Source organism: Podarcis filfolensis, assembly GCF_964270895.1.
Source record: "Podarcis filfolensis genome assembly, chromosome: 1".
Classification (NCBI taxonomy): domain Eukaryota; kingdom Metazoa; phylum Chordata; class Lepidosauria; order Squamata; family Lacertidae; genus Podarcis; species Podarcis filfolensis.
The window spans coordinates 33,703,470-33,719,763 of NC_139604.1; the positions used below are offsets into that span (position 1 = coordinate 33,703,470).

A 16,294-nucleotide genomic window follows, 5' to 3' on the forward strand; every position below is an offset into this window, starting at 1 on the left:
GGCCAATCAAAAACACCCTGAGGTGCGAAGTAGAATGGGGAGGGTGTGGCCTGGAAAAAGTTCAAGGGTCAGAAAGAGACACCTTGAGGGCAGCATTTGCCTGCAGGCCTGAAGTCCCCCACCCTTGATTTAAAGGATACCAAAATAAAACAAAACATTTCACAATGAACGGACAGGATCCTTTGCAGGACTTAACTGAGTGGAAATTACAATCCCCCCCCCCCCCCGGCAGGCGTCCAGCTGCATGGCTGGCAGATATAAAATAAACCGCTTTGAGCTTTTATTGCAATCAAGCAGTATTTAAATGTTTTGAAATATATACATATATAACAAACATTCCCTGCATCGATTTTGGGTAGGATGGGCTTTATTTATCAGGGGTCAGCAAACTTTTTCAGCAGGGGGCCAGTCCACCGTCCCTCAGACCTTGTGGGGGGGCCAGACTATTTTGGGGGGGGTGAACAAATTCCTATGCCCCACAAATAACCCAGAGATGCATTTTAAATAAAAGCACACATTCTACTTATGTAAAAACACGCTGATTCCTGGACCGTCTGTGGGCCGGATTTAGAAGGCGATTGGGCCGGATATGGCCCCCGGGCCTTAGGTTGCCTACCCATGATTTAACTATACTTGTAGAATCATATCATAGGATCAAAGAATTGTAGAGTTGGAAGGGACTGTCAGGGTCAACCACCTGCAGGAAACTTTCCCAACTGGGGGCTCAAACCCACAACCCTGAGATTAAGAGTCTCGTGCTCTACCAACTGATCTATCCCCATTGTACTATACCTTTCAGATGTAACCTGCCCTAGGACCTTCCAGTGAAGGAAGGGTAACTCAGCATCAACATCACACGAGCAAAAGCTTCAACTGTTGAATTTCTGCCTGCGGTACAGCTGTTAAGAGACACAGCAGCCCTGCCAGAAAAAGCAGCATTCCTGATACTATGTCAGGTATCAGCCAACAGCCTCCATAATATAGTTTTAAAATATGTGTTGCAAGCAGAGCATTCATTGCAAAGTCCTGAGATGTAAGTGTAGGTAAGAATCATAATCCGTTCAGAGTGAGCTTTCCTCCTCTCTTACCTAAAGGCATAAATGAAGGCCTACAGTTTAAAACCTCTCTTTTAAAAATAAACCTTGAAATGTCATTAAAATGCTAATGAAGTGCTATTCTGTTGTAACAGCAGGGCAACATTCTGATTTTTAAAATGTCACTGCATGCAAACTGAAGGAGATAATTTACATACTTGGGCTCTAATCTGTGCCCATAGTGATATGGCCCTTCTCATATAAAGGTAACACAATGAATTGGAAATGATGGCTGACAACCAGCACTAACAAAATATTTGAAAAGATTGGGGGGGTTTCAAAACAGGGGGAAATGGTGCTTGGCTACAGTCAATGCCTTCAGGGCAGCCTCACATCTTAAGATTTCAAAAGGTAGGATCTCTCTGCTGCCACTACCAAGTACCTAACAGAGCACAAGAAAATCAGCGATGTTGAACTCAATATGCATACACTGCTATGCCACTATTTACTGTAATAAAATTAGCATGAAGCTTGTTTACATTGCAACTACTACATCAAGCAGAAGCTAACTCCCAAATTGTTCCAGGTACCTAGTAAAATACAAATGGGTAAACGAAATGCTACACAGAGTTTTGTCTATTCATAGCAATACAATTTAGTTACACGCATTGAAAGCAAATAAACAAATCATGGGCGTATCTCATTTTGGAGTTGAAAATGGGAATGAACTGGAGAGAAAGTTATCAAAAGTTGTGAATGTAGAACTGCAGTCATTTCACAACAGATCCCAGGTTCTGACCTACTATTCTTTTCCACCATGTTTTGCAAGCTTCTGCGCTGGTGCTCTTGAGGAAAAGTCCCTTTCATTCAACGTTACACCTACCAGGATATCACCTTAGTAGTAGTAGTAGTAGTAGTAGTAGTAGTAGCAGTAGTAGTAGTAGTATGCAATTTCTAGGATGCTAAGTGGCAAAAGGAGTAGGGTGGGGGAAAGAACCCAAAACGTTTAATCCTATTTGTAATGGCTCACTGTGACTTTCAGTGTCATGTGTTTATATAGCCAGGAGTGCAATGAGTGGCATTCCTGGAATTGCCAGAATGTTGAGATTCCAAAGCGGAAGAATTCATGTGACTCAACAATAACTGTTAACAATTAGCTCCCTAATACCTGTATGGTGTCTAAGTCAACACTGTGGCTACGCTTGATGTAGAGAAGCTTTGCACAACACCCTTTACAAAACTTGCCTATTGCCTCTCCCAAGATCAAAAGGAAAAGGAGACATGGCAGCCACTACAGTGCCATAAAGGCCTCTTTCGAGCCTGGAGGGAGCACTTGTCTACATGCCTGGGGCAGCTGATATTTCTTCAGAGTGAAGTGGGGCACCAAGTACTTGCAGCCCTGCTTTAGATGCTCAGCTAATAAGAAAAATTCTACCAACTGCTTCAAAAATGTGGGTTCTTTTATTACCTCTGCTTTTGAGAGCAGATCCAGGATTGCTCTTTCTGCCTAAATCACCATTTTATTAGCATCACAATTGCAACTTTCTTCTCCCTTCTGTGGAAGGCTAATTCCTTGCAATCCTACCAAGAAATCCTCACCTCTCCTTTTGCATTGTCATAAATGATTCATAGTCTACCCTGGAGATGTCTATGGTGTGACTTGTCCTCTTTCCTGTAATTACACCGCATGCTTGAGTGTGCTGGGATTGTGTAACATTTGCTAGTCATGCTGTACTGTGTTGTAATCACCTCCTCCAACTGAAAGATAACCTGGCTGCAGTTCACAGAGCCCTGCTTCACTCAACACAACCCGCAGCAAAGTGAATGGATGAGGCAACAGTCTCCTTTTGACTCTACCTTCTCAGGCTCAAAAAATAGTTCAATCTTGGGCTTGGCGGTCTCTGGTCCTGAGGCTCAAAGACATGGCCACTCTGGGTTACAGGATCACCACATGCATTAATTTTGTTTTGATGTGTTTACACCTGCACATGTACAACATAGACAGGGTATATGTGTGCTGCAAACCAGGTATACCTGCAGCTACCTGGTGATTGTACTTGGTGACAAACCCTGGTTTGCACCTCTATAGACAGAGTCTACAGAATAAGTGAAACACATCTGAAGCTGCAGTTCTAATCACATATTCTTAGGGATTTACTTCCAATTATTGCTTGGAATCACCCTGTAAGTTTCACTGTCCTGTTTTGCAAGCTTCTGAGCCAGGGATGGAATGTTGTTGGAACCACAACTCCCATCATCCCTGACTGTTGGCCATGCTGGCTGGGGCTGATGGAAGTTGGGAGTCCAGAAACCTCTGGAGGACCATCTCTGTTCACAAGAAAATGTCTCCTCCACTCAACATTACAATTGCAGAATATCACTTCAGAGACCGACCTCATTGTAGGGTCCGCCTATCAGCCAGGTTTTCCCGCAAGCAGAGAAAACCCAACACGGTTGGTTTCCCCTTCCAATTCTCCTACTTTCAAAATGGAACTAGCAGGTTAGCACTGCATCAGAAATCCAGCCTATATGTCACAACTTCCAGGACCTTCCCTGTCCTATGATCTAGTTACATTCTAGGCAGGAAACATTAGCATTCCTAACTCTCACCTGCCTTTTTGCAGAATTGCTCATTCTATCACCCCAGCAAGTGACTCATTTCTTCTCTCTGGTGCTTTCCACTTTCCTGTGCAAGGATATTCCTTGGCTTTTTTTCCTCTCTTGCAAATGTTTTCCCTTCAGGCCACTGTTCTTGTTCTACCTTGTTTTGAAATCACAAATATGCCTTTTTTCTCCATTCCAACTGCTAACCTACACGATCGATGCAAGACTGGAACAATAGCAATGCAAGCCTCCTTTACATATCTCTTCCCACCCACTTCTTTTCCATCGCTTTCTTTTGCTCTTGGTGTATTTTTAAAAAACAAAAAACCTGGAGTTCTTTTATGTGTATGTTTTTGCTGAGAGGCCTTCTTTTAATCCTTCCTAGTGGAGGAGAATCTAAATTGCATTCCAAGACCATACAAAGATCCAGGGTTATGTAAAACATTGCTATTGGCAACCGACCCGCTAAATCACCTTGATCTTAGGAGCGGTACAAGGCTAGGAAGAGAGTTTCGTCTCAGAACTCAGTCAAATCTGCAGCTTAGAAATGCTATGAAGTTCAAGACGATTCAGAATCACTGACATATACTTTTCATGTCACTTTCTGTTGACACCAAAACAAAATTATGTTGGGGTTCTGGCCACGTAAGAATTATCTTCTCCTCCTATGACTAGTAAATTCATATTTAAAAAACAACAACACACACACAGTGAAGTTGACACTTATACAAAAAGTATGTCATATGCATAATATAGCCATATTCTTTTTTTCACATTTTGACTTGAAATGAGGGGCTTTACAACTGCTTCCAGATTCTTTCTGGGTAATGGCTATTTTTAAACATCCATACATTATCATTAGCTCCCCAGATTAATTTGTGACAATTCCATTTGCATGCATCCAAAAATAACACGAGCTTCCCCAAGAAATATGTTAGCTTCTGTTCTGGTGAATCATATTGCTGTCACATGCCTGGTCATCTTAATGGGGATAGCAGCTTAATTCCCTCATAGTAGTACCTTGCATGAAGGGATTTTGTAATGAGTGAAACAGCTCTTCATATTTTATAGTTCCAGCGTGACACGGTTCCCCCTCCCTCACCTCATACCCCTACCAAATTGCCAGAGGGCAGGAGAATTCCCAGAACAGCACACAGGGGAAGAATGTTCCATCAGGCAAGCAAAAGTTATGACAAAGTTTCCTTACAAGCAGTTAATAACTACTTTTCCCTGATGTAATTTACATGTATATATTTCATGTCTTATTATCCCAACTTTTCTGTCATGCTAACTGAGTAGCTCAGCATACACACACACATTATAATATAATTTATTTTTTGCCTCTGATAGTTCCCCTTTTTTTACTTCTGACAGAATCCAAGAGTTGTGTGTGATCGCGATAGCAATAGTAGATTTAATAGCCTTTTGGCTTGTACCTAAAGGGAGCAAAATTCCGTAAGAGATTGGATTTTCTTGCTGTTAAAAAAACAACAACTCCAAGGAAGACAGATGTTCTACAGGTGCTGCATCTCCCAACTCTATTGGAAAATCATCCTGTGAACATTGTCCTCTTTGAGGTAACTTAAAATGACATGTTTACCATATCCTTTATGGAATTGTGGACACCCTAGTTGCAGTCACTTTTAAACAGAAAAAAGTGCAATATTAAAAAAGCTATCTGCAGAACTTTTTACTCTTGATCTAAGCAGCTATGCACAGAGCATAGAATTAGGAGTGCCAAACCTTGCTAAGGGAGGTAGAATTTGGAGTCCGGACAGCTGCTTTTCGTGTTCTCACCTCTTCATCACCCGTGATGACATGTTGCATTTACACACTGATAGAGAACAATAAAAAGCTTACCGGATGCTTAGTTGTGCAGGATGTGGCCAGGATTAAAGAAGGAATGTTTGGTCTGACTTTGGAATGTAGCCATCATATAATAATAGGTTACTAGATTGTGTCTGTTCATTCTCACTTCACTGCACCTGATTTTACCATACAGAAATAAGGAGTCCAGAGGCTACATAGAGGGGAATTGAGTAGACCTGATCAGATTTCTGGGAGGCTACTCACACCCTTTCTTATAAACACCTAAAGGTCACTTTAACAATAGGGAACTCATTCTCACCTCTAGAAAGACAACCAAATACCACTTATAACATTACTACTGAGAGCATTTGTTAAGCTGAACACCACAGGAGCATTATTTAATGTGGGTTCAGTCCTCAGGATTCACACACAACAGGAACAGGAGACAATGAAATTGTGGTTAAGACTGATTTCAGGAAGAAAAGTTCTCTTGAGCCATTCCTCCCATGGGACGGTGAACTGTTTTCCACGTTCTTTTCTCTTATAAAAATTTCATTTCCATTTATTTTCAGGATTACTTTAAGCTATTGCTGCTAAAGGTGGTTCTACAATCACAAGGTGTACTTAGTTTTTCACACGTGGTTTCTTCCATTTTGGCTTTATTTCTGTTAAATAAGTCATGACACGGTGTAGTACGTCATGTGCTGTTGTTCATCTGAGGTTGTATTTACCTGATTTTAAGACCTGATAAGGAACAGATGATTGTAATTATGTCCTCATACGTAAAACCACAAAATTCAAAGAGGGTATACTTTCTTTTCCCCATGACTGTACCTTTTGAAAGGGCACCAAATAAAACTGGGATCACATTAATTCTTTTCTACGACTACTGTTACTTCTATTTTCTCCAGTACCCTGTGTCTGCAGACCAAAGAAAAGTTGGGGACTGCAGAAGAAGTAGTTATCTGGGATAGCACAGAAAATGTTTTTATATGTCAGCAGTATTATAACTCCTCTGTTTGTTAGCATGAGGCCTGGTAAACAGCTGCCAATGGGTCTCATAGCACATACCATTGGTCTGTATCTTCCTAATTAAATTCTAGTTAAATGAACACACTACTTCTTTCCACTCCCCCTGTTTGTGTCTTATACTAACTGCCAAACAGTACCTTTCATTTGATTTATTCACATCTCATATTTACAAAGCTTTAGGTAAATTATGATTACAGATTGGAAACTAGAATGGAAACGTTAGAAAAGTGATTGAAATGTAAGCATCCAAAGGCTTTAAATTTATTACAACACTGAACCAAAGACTCTTATTATTTTTAGACCACCACACTGATATATATCCCAAATGACACAACATGATTGAAGACTATACATTACAGACTATACAACTACACATTTTCATGATTTTCACTTAAATCTGTTCATAAAAGGTTTCATATGTCACAACAGAGGTATCACTATGGAACTGTAACGTATCAAACACTGCATGAAAGGAGTCACATCTATGCAATGGTTCTTTCCCTTCCTCTCCTACTCCCAGGAAAGCATCTTCCAGAGGTTGAGGCGACCTAGCGAACATCATGAGCTGTGTTATATGGGGCACCAGTGCTTGGGAAGAATTGTACAAAACCGGCTAGAAGCATCTTACACCAGCAGAGAAAACAACAAATGTGAAAGGCTGCCTTGATCCAAATGACCATGGCAAGCATCATATCTGGACTTTAATAGAGGAAACCTTACTGGGCACTCTACCCCAGCGGCAATGTACAGAAGCATTCTGCCTGAACCACTCAAAGGAACCAATGGAGCAAGCATAGAAACAAACTTTGACATGAAGCCACACACACATTTACTTTCCTGCATTGGATGGGGTCTATGGATTGCACCGATTCACCCCTTCTGGAGTGTTAGACTGCTGTGTCTGATGCTACTAAATAGTGCTAGACAGTTTTGGTCTGCAAACCCAAGAGTGAGCTCACTCTGTTGGATATTATAGTAATGAGTTCATTTTTCTTGCAAGAGAGGAAACCTATATGTGTTTGCTTCCCAGGAGACTAGTATATTTCAGGCAGAACTATGTCCCCTTGTGAGCTGTAGAGAATGGGTACCATGGGGGAGGAGAATGTTCTTTTGACCGCCTCTCACCCACAGCCACAAAAGCAAAACAGTCACGTTAACTATTGACACCGCACTGACCACTCAGCAGCCATATTCTAGGGACACTATGCACCTAAACTATCCACACAGATAGTGGGGTGGGTAAGTATCCTCTCCTACATGCAGTACAATCAGCTTGCCTCCCTCTACTTTCCATGCAACTCTTGGTATCCAGAAAGTAAAAGTCTAAGCCAGAGGAGCGCGACCCATGTTGGCTGAACTCATACATCCCACTCAGTATTGTGTGGATACAAACACTTTCTGTTTCCTACAAAGCAGTGTTAAGTCATCTCAGGAGTTGGGGAAGGCTACATCCATCTGGACGAAGGCCAAAGCATCATTGTATCCACACCACATTTTAAAGTCCACCCCCTCAATCAGTCAAAAGCTCACCAAAAGCAGAGCTTTGCTGCTCAATGCTATGTTGAACTCCATTTTAACAGGAGGTGAGACAATGAATATTCAGTTAGCTCTGCCACTGTTTTCCTTCACTCTCTACCCAGTGCTTGCCAACTGTGATTCAGCTACTTCATTTTTTAAGCATTTTGCAGGTTATACGGTTCAAGCTGCACTAGGGATGCTACACATTCATTCACCCCAAATGGCTCTCCTGGTAAGTGATCCACAACCCAGCCATCCAAACATAAAGGAAGTACTTATCACATTGAGATCCACCATCATGCTGAGAACCTCAAAATCCCCTCCAGCTGTTGCCAGGAATTGTAGGTGAGAAGCATGGATTTCCCTCTCCACATACTTTCATTATTATTTATCTACATGTTCTGGGTCCAAAGGAGGCCATCTTTAGCAGTGGCCAGCTGGAAGATCTCATCATAGCTAGCAAGTCTGTCTATTTCAAGGGTGCCTAACCTGTGGACCCTCCAGATGTTACTGAACCAACCAGCATGGACAATGGTCAGGGATGGTAGCAGTTGTAATTCAGCAATACCCGGAGGACCAAAGGTTAGCTACCCCTGGTCTATGGAAAATGGAATAGGAGAGAGCTCTTGACAGGCAAAAGGGTTGTGGGTGGGAGAATGTGAGTCCAATTAAAATGTAGCACTATAAGCCCTTTTCAGACCTTCTCTTTGTGTGTATACAGAATGTATGATGAAGAGTGATGGTGTCTTTGGTCCCATCTGCTTATCTCTACTTGTCCAGAACAAGGTCTGGAAAGCCCTGCTACACACAAAGCTGAACGCACATAAAAACCTCTTTTTAACCTTTAGCCAACCAGTCTCAGAAGCCAGAGGCAGTGCTGGACCCCACCACTCAAGTCTACAAATGGTGAGCATTGGAAAAATATGATTGTCATGCCTGCACAGAACATAAAGAACTGTACTACAGTGGTACCTCTGGTTACGTACTTAATTCGTTCCAGAGGTCCATTCTTAACCTGAAACTGTTCTTAACCTGAAGACCACTTTCGCTAATGGGGCCTCCCGCTGCTGCCATGCCCCTGCCGCATGATTTCTGTTCTCATCCTGAAGCAAAGTTCTTAACCCGAGGTACTATTTCTGGGTTAGCAGAGTCTGTAACCTGAAGCGTATGTAACCTGAGGTACCACTGTATAGTGTTTATGAAAAGAAGTTTGGGGCTGATGAAGAGAGTGGTCTACGTCCTACAGAGCATGTGTGGTGTTGTTATTTAAACTTCCTGGTGTACTTAGAAAACCTCTATCATTTTTTTCTTAAAGCATTCTGAACAGCTGGTGACAAGAGACAGCTGTGGGACTGGAGAAAGACAAATATCCCAATCTCTGAAAGGCAGAACAAAGAAGATCTGAGGAACTGCAGACTTATTAGTCTGACATCAATATTAGGACAAGATATAGCAGTAGATTTCTAAGTAGCTTGATAGCAATGAAGGTGATTAGTAGGAGCAAGAACAGATTTGTCAAGAATAAATCGTGGTAAGGTAATATTCTACCTTTATTTGACCAGGTTACCAGGATAGTGGATTGCAAGAATGCAGTGGATAAAAATTATTTTGACTTTAGCAATGTTTCTGAAAAAGTGTAAGTGACATTGCAGATATGCACTATGTGGTTGTAAGTAGGTTCTAGTTTGTTACTTCCTGAGAGCTGTCTTATTTCTTGAGAATAGATGAAAACCTTAGGAGATATCATCTCTCTAAAAAAAGTTTGCAGGCCTGTTTCTATTTTTAAAAAACAAAAACTAATAACTGGCATATGCTTTACTGCTTAGTTAGCAGAATATGATTTGCATGATTTAGCAACACACTCATTTAACGTAAATCCAGGATCACGAATTGATATCACAAGGTCAATCTTTCTCATTTCCTGGAGGCTTTCGTAATTCGTTTCTTTGTTCTTGGGAACCTTTCTGCCTGCACCCTCCCTTTTTCTTCACGAAAAATGATGCCACACCTTTATCAAGCAGTTCAGCATCGCAAAGATGTATCAGCATCCCTTCATAGGACAGATCTGATATACACATTATACAAAGCAAGTGAGAGAGAGAGAGAGAATGGTAATTTACTGGTTCACACTTTCATGTGAGATAAATTGGTGCAGCTGCAAGCCTGCAAGCTTTCACACCAAAGATGTCACTCTGCCACTTTGACAGAGGAAAGAAATTGACAGAAAGGTTTCCTTATTTTGGAGGGTCCAAGAGATTCCTTTTACAGTTCACATCTCTTCACCACAATCTGACCCAACTCCCACTCTGCATGAATATCTAGAATAATACAAAACATCCTGAGGGGAACTGCACATTTTTTAAAATCCCTGCTATTTATTGTGGACAATTAAGCTGAAAAGAAATTCTGGACCAAGTGGCATCACCTACCTTTACCTAACCTTTGGCCCTCCAAAAGTTTTTTCGATTATGCTACCATCCTGACAATTGGCCATGCTATCTGGGACTGATGGGCAGAGGAGACGGCAACATCTAGAAGGCCATCCCTGCTGTTCACTAACCATCATTCTGGCACAGTTGGCCTGATGTACAAAACCGGTAAACAGCTGAGAAAGTGCATGTATGAAAGGCGTAACACAACCCAGCCTCATCCTTTGCTGTGCTTGTACATGGTCCACTCAGTGAACCAGCCTGTTAGGGTGAAACAAGAGGTCTGTGTGCACCTCTTAAATTCAGCTCTCATTCCTCTGGGGCGACACATATCTTGTTTAGTGCTTAAATCAAAACTGTGCCTGTGGAAAGAAGTAAGCACAAAGTCAAACCCACACCCACAGTACAAAAGAAGCCCAAAGTACCTTTTATGGGGGGAAATACTGTCACAACTCCATTGAACAAAAGAGAAAAACAACAGACATGCTTTCCTCTGCTCATGTTGTCTTTTAGATAAAACAAGACTTGGGGCACCTTAAAGACTAAAACATGTTTCCATGGACTAGAGTCTCTTTCTGCAGATACATAAGGAAATGAACTTTATTATGTCACAAGTGTTGTTGGACTAAATGTGTTATTATTTAAAGTGTCACAAGACTCTTGGTTGTTCCTGCTGCAACCAAAATCACCCTTTAGACACAGTTATCTTTTGAGTGAATTCTGTGTTCTCACCTTTTTCTTCGTGACAAATTCTAGTGATCACCTGAGCATGTAAGTCTGCTTTGGGTTGGATCTGTATGTTATCCCATCACACAGTTACCCAGTATGGGGTGCAACTGGAAGAAAATAAGACTTGTTCCTTTTTTGTTACAGACCCAACTGAATGGAACAGTTAGGAAAATAAAAAATCCCTACCCAAAAAACTCCTCAGCTCTACTGGTCTGGTATTTCCCTCCCCTTCATTGCTTTAAGATAACTGGCATTTCTCTGAACAGAATATCAAGTATTTCCTAGGCTACTTGAAAGACCATCAACTAGTAGCAACTTTAAGCTACTTGTGATCTGGTCTGCACTTGAACTGGTGACCTAGTGGTGAAAGGCTCTTATATCCCATTACCTGTTCCTTGAGTCAGTCAATCCCCTTATTAAACGGGTTTGTTTTTTAAATCTGCAACCATGAAGTCTGCCTCTTCTACTCTTATGTAATGCAATGTTGCTTAAGAAGGCCATATGGAACATGCTCAGTAAAGGGTTGTTCTCTCCTTTCTTTCAGATGTCTACACTGTGCCAATTAAAAATAATAGAACTGTACTTTAAATGACTGGAGAACTATAAGCTGCCTTTCATTGAACAAAAGCCCTACATTCCTTTTTACTCCTGCTGCAAGTACAAAGCCAACGTGATAAAGAACTGAAGTTCAGGTTTACTCTTTGCTGAAAGTACTAGCACAACTTTCAGAAATCTAAAGCTAGGAATGCTCATATGTATTTGGAATAGGGTTTCAGTGCTGATGCATATTACTTGTTTACCCAGTTTTAATATATTATGCATATATTTATAACTCCATAGTGTCCACCCCGAGAACGGAGTAGTATAGAAATGTGAAGGGAAAGAAACTGAACTATAAAACATCTCACAAAAGTATGAAGTGTATGATATGAGAACAAGTCCAACCTAATCATTCTTTTAAAAACCAAAATAGGTTTCCACAGATTTCTTAAGAAGCACATTTTATTCTATATATTTTTTCCAGCACAACAGTCAGCTACAAACCTTTCCACCCTATCCTGCTATCTCGAGGCATATGGAATTTGTCCAAAGACTATAAAGGTAACAGAATGGGTCACATTGCAAATCCTGAATAAGGTTCAAGATTAGGCAAGTCAAGGTAAGTTAGGCTTTACAATAATAGATTTTGAATGTTGTGGGCAGGAGGAGGAAATGGAAATTTACTGTAGTGGGAATTCCCAAGATGTTTGCTAGGATGCTGAAACTCCAAAGTCAGCTCATGCCATTGGTTAAGTGGATGTTGACATTTTTTGTTCCTTTCCTCATCAGTAACATGAACTTTCCTCTTGAGGCACAGAAATAGTGTGTGTGTGTGTGTGTGTGTGTGTGTGTGTTCCTTTTGCTTTGTTTCATTTCAAATTTCATTTTAGATGTCAAAAGGCTGTCTATAGAGTTTTCTCTACAGATTTCGACAGAAGAGATAACAACAAGGGCAGAGACAGTGGAGACTATTCCTGCATGAAACACTCCAGGGCTGAACTTCAGCCCTGTTCAGCCATTTGCCACATGCATACCCTCCAACATTTCGTCCCATTCCATAATGATAATTTTACTATTTATACCCAGCTGGGTTGCCCAGCTACTCTGGGCGGCTTCCAACTTATATAAAAACATAAGAAAATATTAAAACATTTTTTTAAAAACTTCTCTATGCAGGATTGCCTTCAGACGGCTTGGGGGTCAAATAAGTCCATACCCTCCAACATTTCTCCAATGAAAATAGGGACATCCTAAGGAAAAGCAGGACATTCCGGGATCAAATCAGAAACTGGGACAGCTTCTCTAAATCAGGGACTCCCCTGGAAAACAGGGACACTTGGAAGGTCTGAACATGTTGAAGTGCACAAGGAGAATGGGTCAGTAAGACAGCATTGCTGGCATCCTCACTCCAGCATCATACATGGCATTGTCCTCACCCCACTCTCAGATGGCAGCAGCATGCTGGGCCAGATGTCTACATACCAACTCCCTTTTGAGCAACCACCATTTGTTGATCTGTTGCAAGCAAAAAGGTGCAGATACAACTTCAAACATGCTTCATGCATGAATATATTAATTTGCTCTAGCTGGGTAGAGAGGATCCTTTTTGACACGTTCTTCGCCAAGGTTTCATGCATTCAAATGTCTGGAACATTTTTAGCGGCAGATGCCAATTACTTTTACCCCACAGCTGCTTAATTTGTTTGAAAGTCAGTATTCAGCCCAAGAGGCTGGAGATATAGGAAATGCTGGAGCCTCATTAATTCACCGCTTATAAGAGAGATGCTCTAAAAGCTTCAAAGCTCAACTAGGTGGAGTATTTATTATTATTGTTGTTATTATTATTTAGGTGTTGAATCACTTATGCTGGAAGGCTAACTCCAAGCAAATACACTTTCATCCCAATAAAGGAAAGCCACAAAATCTAAAAGTTAATGAGTTATTTAGGGAAGATCAGACAGATTGAGATAAACTATCTCAGGCAATCAAATCTGTTTCAACATTACAGATGAACTATCACTGAGGGTTTCTGATTAGTTCTTCTGATCTCATAACAGCTTTTAACCAGTGGTTCACACCCAATGTTCTGTTCACAGACAGCTGCACTGAAAACAGTGTTTACTATTCCTCCCTTATAATGCGAAGTGTGACTTAAACAGAAAGTAAGGCTAGATTGTGTGTTACATGGTCCCAGGGAACGATCTGAAATCACATGATGTAGCCACCTTACTGAAGCTAAGCTGTTCTGGCCAGTGTCTGGGATGGGAGTCCACCTGGTGTACACCATCTTGATTTTCATGAAAGAAGAAGGGAGAGTGATATAAATGAAATAAATATTACAACACTAAAGTAGTGGTGTTCAGACAATGATTCTATGAAACCTCAGGCTTATCAGACAATTACCAGGGTTTCCACAATTAGAACATTTGTATGAGTGGACAAGCTAGCTGAAAGATGTATTTTCTGCCACATATCGTATTTTTCGCTCTATAAGACGCACTTTTCCCCTTCTAAAAAGTAAGGGGAAATTTTTGTGCATCTTATGGAGCGAATGCAGGCTGCGCAGCTATCACTGAAGTCAGGAGAGCGAAAGGGATCGGTGCTTTCCCTGTGCAGCGATCCCTCTTGCTGTTCTGACTTCGCTTCGCTGGAGAGGTGCTGTGCAGCTTTCCCTCTCTGCGCAGCACCTCTTCAGCAAAGCGGGAGGAGAGCTTTGCTAGAGAGGCGCTGCGCAGAGAGGGAGAGAATATTTCTTTTCTTGTTCTCCTCCGTTAAAACTAGGTGCGTCTTATGGTCGGGTGCGTCTTATATAGCGCAAAATACGGTAGGTTCCATTCATATGCACACTGCTAACTCTGACTGCTGTGTTCGTGCGCGTATCTGAGAAAAGAGTGATACATAGGTATTTCCCAGTGTGTTGATTAGGTGGGAAAGACCCACTCAAATTTACGTTACCCATGTGGTTGCAGAATTCACACAAAAGAATAGGCACACTAGGGATTGCCTTGCACAATGCTTTCCCCAAAAACGAGTGGAATTTAATCTCCAAATCGGCAACATGATCCACGGAGCAGCTTCCTAAGCACTACACGCATGGCCAAAAAGCCCACACGCTACCACACACATATTACAAAATGCTGAAAGAGACACTCTTCTCTGCATCTGGGGCGGGGGGAAAACACTTGTCTGAAATGATTCTGAGTTCTCTCAAAGCATTTAAAACCTTTTCAAGCATTCCACCTACTTCAATTCCCAGGATCTAAGAAAACTGGGAAGGTTTGTTTTATAAGAGGGGTGGGATCAAAAATATTTTTTAAAATAAAAAGATAAAGATCACCATGCAAAATACCACTATGATAACAAGGTTTTGGAATGCATATTGTGGGCAGCTGCAGAAGAAAACGGCATTGTTCCACATACGTTTCGCAGGAAGGGGGGGAATGGCAACACTGGTGCATTTCAGATTACTTTTCATTCTGCATCTAACACAATTCTGTATTGTTTTGTGGAGTATTTACTGTAGTGCCTGCCTGTTCAATTCAAGCATTTGTAAACCTTTTCGCATAGCTGCGCTGCTGACACACATTGGTACAAAGTGAATGTCTGTTTTTTAAAATATATATATTGTCTTTTATTGTTCTGCTTTGGCAGTTCTTGTGATTTTTTTGTTATCTGGAAAGTAATAGCCCAGTAACAAAAAGATCAGACAATTCTCCAAACAACACTTTCGAGTTTTTAAAGGACATTTATTGGCATAACATGTTTACAGAACATACAGTGCAAATGTCCTTCCTGACAGCTTATCAGTTTGCTAGCCTTTGTCTTCAAGAAGAAGAAGAAGAAGAAGAAGAAGAAGAAGAAGAATGAGAAACTGAGAGCAAAAGTATCTGCTGAAAACCATCTTCATGCTAAAGGAGATAGAGAACAGTTCATTCAAAAGCCAAGAACTTCTGTCAGGGTGTAACTTTTGTCTCTCCAAATAACTAGCTCATTCAGTGACCACACCAGAAGTCATAAGGGAAACATTTGGCTGCTGTGTATGTCTGTAATTTATTTGTACTTTAAGAAGTAGAGTGAAGACCATTTTTCAGAAGGACCACTATTTTATCAGAAGTTCTTCCCTATTATGCATCAGCGCTGCACTGGCATTATGCTTGTTCCCTCTTAATCACCACTAATAAACCAGGAACCAACATGCTAACATGCTATTCTGCCCTGCCACTCCTTCCCTTTTATCCATGCAGGAAATTCTTCTACTTAACTATGATTCAGCAGTTCCGTGGCATCTAGTGCTAACTGTGGATAAGATCGACAAAGTTGCCCTTGGGTCCAGGATCTAAAGCCTACTTCAAACCACTGTGTCACGCCACAGTTAACAAATGATGCTCCAGAACTGCTTAACCGTAATTGAAAATGACTTGTAAAGTAAACTGGTGGTATCCTTACTGCCCTTTATACAAATCTATGGTGTGAGCGCATCGGGAATACGGTGTACTGTTCAGTTGCCTCACCGCAAAAAAAGGATAGGTAAAGGTTCAGAAAGGTACTGGCGGGGGGAGCACACCGCCCCCGGCAGCGCAATCCCGGAAGGGTGCCATC

General features: G+C 41.3%; 1 protein-coding gene across 9 annotated transcripts in view; it reads right to left on the minus strand.

Moving 5' to 3' along the window:
• FMNL2 (formin like 2) overlaps positions 1–16,294 on the minus strand; it is a 192,425-nt gene that overhangs the window by 83,679 nt on the left and 92,452 nt on the right. The window lies entirely within an intron of this gene.